Source organism: Pongo pygmaeus, chromosome 7 (assembly GCF_028885625.2).
Source record: "Pongo pygmaeus isolate AG05252 chromosome 7, NHGRI_mPonPyg2-v2.0_pri, whole genome shotgun sequence".
In the NCBI taxonomy this organism is placed as follows: Eukaryota; Metazoa; Chordata; class Mammalia; order Primates; family Hominidae; genus Pongo; species Pongo pygmaeus.
The window spans coordinates 43765386-43771142 of record NC_072380.2 but is presented as its reverse complement, the minus strand read 5'-3'; the positions used below and the strand labels follow the sequence as shown (position 1 = coordinate 43771142).

General features: G+C 37.3%; 1 non-coding gene across 1 annotated transcript; it reads right to left on the bottom strand.

Annotated features, from left to right (window-relative positions):
* Window positions 1-601: 601 nt before the first annotated feature.
* Window positions 602-814, bottom strand: LOC129043356 (small nucleolar RNA U3). Its single transcript, XR_008504439.1, has one exon. It is a non-coding gene; the product is annotated as a small nucleolar RNA U3 (small nucleolar RNA).
* Window positions 815-5757: the final 4943 nt, after the last annotated feature.

Here is a 5757-nt window from a genome sequence, read left to right as displayed (position 1 = left end):
CCTGCCTAGCTCTGACAATGACAGAAAAAAAAAACCCACAGATAGCTAAACATTTAAATTATCTAGTTTTAAGGCATAGAACAAATTATATTAAAATAGAGGAAAATGATTTAGTATTTATGTCTTTGTATACAGGCCTAGCACAGTATCACATGAAAGTATATTTTTATATATATATATAAATATACTTTATATTTATATATATATGTGGAGAGAGAGAGATATATATGTGGATATATATATATATATATATATATATATATATATATATATGGAGAGAGAGAGAGAGACAGGGTCTCACTTTGTCACCCAAGCTGTAGTGCAGTGGCACCATCTCCACTCACTGCAGCCCCGACCTCCTGGGCTAAAGCAATCCTATCACCTTGGCCTCCCAAGTAGCTGGGACTACAGGTATATTCCAACACACCCAGCTACTTTGAATTTTTTGTAGAGATGGGGTTTTGCCATGTTGCCCACAGGCTGATCTTGAACTCCTGAGCCCAAGTGATCCACTTGCCTTGGCCTCTTAAAGTGCTGGGATTAAAGGTGTGAACCACCATGCCAAGCCTGGATTTTTTTTTTAATTTTTTTAATTTAAAAAGCCACTCTGACTGCATCCACTCCCTCTTACACTCCTAGAGGAAGTGATGCATTGCCATCAGTGGCAAATGGTAGTTGCATCAAAGCAATGCCAAAAGCTGGCTTCCCATTCAGGAGAGAATGCTGCATCTCCTCATGGTTTCTGGTGCTCGACACATTCAGAGAAACTTCTCTAGTAACAAACTATAGAAATGACCCATGAAAGTATAGCATTAGCAAGTTGTTTTGACTGTCATCTTCTCCCAGGTTTGAAGGTGGGGCTTTCATTAGAATTTGGTGCCACATATCAGCATTAATGTTTAAGATTCAGTTGGAGCCAGTGCTACCTTTTAGATGAGATAGAAGTACTCAGGCGTCAAAGCCCTGCAATTTAACAGCAAAAAAGGTTAATTCACACTATTTGATAAAGACCCTTTTCAATGGGGCTGGAGGAGTCTCTCAGCTAATGCCCAATCGTCAGCCTGGAGAGGGTGATACTGGAGTTCATGACTTAACTGGAAGCTGTAAGAAGATTCTATGACATTGCAGTGGTTAATGTTTATAGTTTTGATAAGCCACCAGCTATAAGTCTAAGTCAGAGACTTTATTCAGTATTTGATATTTGAGGCTGTTTGTCAAAAGATATTAGAAAACTCAAAATGTTTGATTACAACAGAATCATGGTCCATTATAAAATAATAGTTCTTCATTTAACCAGAGTGAAATGAAAAGATCTTAACAGCAATATAGGAAGTTACATGGATGTAAGGCCCCTAACCCTGTTAAAGTTTAGTTTTGTAATAATTTTTAAAAACTAATTAAAACAACACAGGAATTAACTTAAAGTGTTTGTTGATTAGTTAACAATAAAGAAAAAAGTAACCTTCTTCAGTGACTGTTTTTCCTTATGGTAAGCCTATTTGGATAACCTGACAGTCAAACCTGATGAAAAGAAAATGTGAACTAGTCAGATACAGAAAAAGTATGCCCAGTGTAATATGCAAACACTATATCATAGAAGTCTTGAGCAGAACATGTGACTCTTAGCAACAGCATGGGAAGTTGCCTAATTATATTGAACACTTTGGACATATGTTGGACTGAAAAAAACAATACCCCAAAATGAAACCTTCAGAAGCACCCTCAGAAATAAAACGTTTTATTTGGCTTTCTCCTGTCCTTGTGTTCCTCAGTTCCAGTTTCCCTCAAGCCTGGCCATAGAAACTAGAATCTTCGTTTTCCAGGTGGGCCCTAGAATCTATAACTTTTTGTTCAGAGCCAGCCATAAAACTTTTAAAGTATTAATCTAATTTTTCTTCAAATTTCTGTCTAAGAACTGGCCATAAAGAACTTATCTGACCTTCCTTGTTGTACTATAGGTTATAGGTACCCCATAGGTAAAATGAAGAAATGCTAACTCAGAAAGGTTTAGAAGAATCTAGACAGACAAGCCTTCTTGGATATTCCCTCAAAGTCCACTAGAACTACATTATAAACTTTTTTTCAAACATATTGTTTACAAGGTTGTCCATATTTTGTTGAAACTAAACAATGAAAAATAGACAATTTATCCCATATATTGGGCCTCTATTTTGAAAACTTTCATGTATATATTCCAAAACAAATCTGCCTGTCCTCTCTTTAATCAATTGGTCTTTTCTGAGTTGATTTTTAAGCTAACCTTCAGAGGGCTCAAGGCCCATAAACATATTAAGAAAAGCCAACAGTGTAGAATTAACTTATACTGGAGGAAAACATTGCCTTAAAAAAAAAAAAAAAAAAAAAAAACTTTTCAAGATAAAGCATTTCATCATCAGGCCATAACAACAGATTTAGAATAGGAGGAAAGAAAAAAATGCTACTGGAGTCAAGAAAAGTTGAAGAAGAGAGTTACTATCCCAGATTTCTCAAAGGGTGAATAAGCTTAGTAAGCTGGAAGCAATGGGGTTCAGCAAAAATTAAACTTTTGAGATATTCATCTGAGAAATCTTTTAGAAACAGATTATAGAATTAAACATTAAGAAATCTTACAATTTCATTAAATTAATGCTTAAAAACATCTTGTGGTTCTAATCAATTTTTGTTTTCTTCTAGTGTATTTTAAAAATCAAAACTTAATTTTTCAGAAAGGCTATTATGAATAATTTTACTTCCATTCTAGCCAACTGAATCACACACAAAATTCTTTAAAATTTTTTCTTTTTAATGAAGTGTATTATTACACAGACCAATTATAACATGCTTGGATATTCTGTTTTGTCCTAAACATCCTCTTTCTTAAATAACCAGCCATTTCATTTTAGGATAAAAATCTACCATACAAGATTCTTTTTTATACAAAATTATTTTCCTTGTAATCACTCCTTTTTTTTTTTTTTTTTTTTTTTTGAAAGAGAGTCTTACACTGTCGCCTGGGCTGGAGTACAATGATGCAATCCCAGCTCACTGAAACCTCCACCTTCTGGGTTCATGTGATTTTCCTGCCTCAGCCTCCCAAGTTGCTGGGATTACAGGTGCACACCACCACACCCAGCTAATTTTTGTATTTTTTGTAAAGATGAGGTTTCGCTATGTTGGCCAGACTGGTCTCAAACTCCTGACCTTGTCTGCCCACGTCGGCCTCCCAAAGTGCTGTGATTACAGACATAAGCCACCTTGCCCAGCATCTTTGTGGTATTTCTTACTGAATGTATCTCTTTATAACTTTCTTTAAATCTGTCTGTCACTTACTGGTTCCCTTTACCTTCTTTGATAAGGAATCCTTCAACAATCTTTGAATTGGACAACAATTATTTTCATTTTGTTTCTTATAATTTCTTTATTTAATTTTTCTTTCTCACAATTTTTCTTTTTTCATCAGCATAAAACTTCTTTTGGCACACTTTATATGTAAAATCACATATTAACTAAAATTTTGATTTTTGGTAATAAGTTTTTTGTGAAAACCTAAGAAGAAAGAAATCTTTATTGTCACATCAGCATTTTATAGATGAGGACTATCTTATAATTATTTTGAAAATGTTTCCAATAATATAGTTTAAAAATTGATAATGATCCAGACATCTAATATCTATTATTTGATTTAATATAATGTTAAGGTTTAACTTATATGACAAGTTCATTTATAAGCTTTTATTCTATTACATTTATCTAACTTATTATTAATAGTTTTTTTACTGATAACTCTGGATTGAGTTGTTTTCATTAAATCAACAATATTAAATATCTTATTTATCAAAAATTACACAAACAAAAATTATTGTTTGGGGCTGGGTTTATAGTTTGTAACTTTGTGGCAAATTTTGACATGTTATAGTAGCTGGCAGATATAAAATAAAACCACTTGACCAGAAAATTTAAAAAAGAAAAAAAAAACCACTGGACCAATACATATAAACAATAATGTATGCTAACAATTGTGAAGACATCTTGAAGTTTCTTTTTAACCAAAACTTGAAAAAGTATTTGGGAATGTTTCTAATTTCTAATTTCTGATACAATATTTAAGAACTTTTTAAAAAACCAATTACAGCCTTTTCACATATTTTTGGTATTCAAACATTACATGCATAATTCATATAAATATTTAGACATATAGACACACAGAAGTAGATCTTAGGGATTCAAAAGATTTTTCATTTGCCAGTTTTTCCTCTCCACTTTAGAACATTCATCTTTTGATAACTAGTTCCCTACTGTAAACAGTTATTAGTGAGGCAACTCTAAATTTGCACTTTTAAAGAGATGATTCAGGTGAAACAAGATGGAGGATTTATATTTCACTAAAGCCAAAAAAAAAAATGGTGTAAAAGTTCAGTTAAGATGGCCAGGGAAAGCAGACACCCTTAAATGTGATTTCCTTGAAGATTTTTTAAAATTTGCTTACTGGCTTTAGGCAGGAGCCTTTTAAGAAACAGGGCTGGGAGAGGAGCCAAGATGGCCAAATAGGAACAGCTCCGGTCTACAGCTCCCAGCGTGAGCCACACAGAAGACGGGTGATTTCTGCATTTCCATCTGAGGTACCGGGTTCATCTCACTAGGGAGTGCCAGACAGTGGCTGCAGGACAGTGGGGACAGTGCCCCATGTGCCAGCCAAAGCAGGGCAAGGCATTGCCTCACTCAGGAAGCACAAGGGGTCAGGGAGTTCCCTTTCCTGGTCAAGGAAAGAGGTGACAGATGGCACCTGGAAAATCGGGCCACTCCCACCTGAATGCCGCACTTTTCTGACAGCCTTAGGAAATGGGACACCAAAAGATTATGTCCGGCACCTGGCACGGAGGGTCCTATGCCCAGGGAGTCTTGCTGATTGCTAGCGCAGCAGTCTGAGATCAAACTGCAAGGTGGCAGCGAGGCTGGGGGACGGGTGCCCGCCATGGCCCAGGCATGCTTAGGTAAACAAAGCAGCCAGAAAGCTCAAACTGGGTGGAGCCCACCACAGCTCAAGGAAGTCTGCCTGCCTCTGTAGGCTCCACCTCTGGTGGCAGGGCACAGACAAACAAAAAGACAGCAGTAACCACTGCAGACTTAAATGTCCCAGTCTGACAGCATTGAAGAGAGCAGTGGTTCTCCCAGCACACAGCTGGAGATCTGAGAATGGGCAGACTGCCTCCTCAAGTGGGTCCCTGACCCCTGACCCCTGAGCAGCCTAACTTGGAGGCACCCACCCCCACAGTAGGGGCAGACTGACACCTCACACTGCCGGGTACTCCTCTGAGACAAAACTTCCAGAGGAACGATCAGACAGCAGCATTCACGGTTCATGAAAATCTGCTGTTCTGCAGCCACTACTGCTGATACCCAGGTAAACAGGGTCTGGAGTAGACCTCTAGCAAACTTCAACAGACCTGCAGCTGAGGGTCCTGTCTGTTAGAAGGAAAACTAACAAGCAGAAAGGACATTCACACCAAAAACCCATCTGTACAACACCACCATCAAAGACCAAAAGTAGATAAAACCACAAAGATGGGCAGAAAACAGAGCAGAAAAACTGGAAACTCTAAAAAGCAGAGCGCCTCTCCTCCCCCAAAGGAACGCAGCTCCTCACCAGCAATGGAACAAAGATGGACGGACAATGACTTTGAGGAGTTGAGAGAAGAAGGCTTCAGACAATCAAACTACTCAGAGCTACAGGAAGAAATTCAAACCGAAGGCAAAGAAGTTGAAAATTTTGAAAAAACT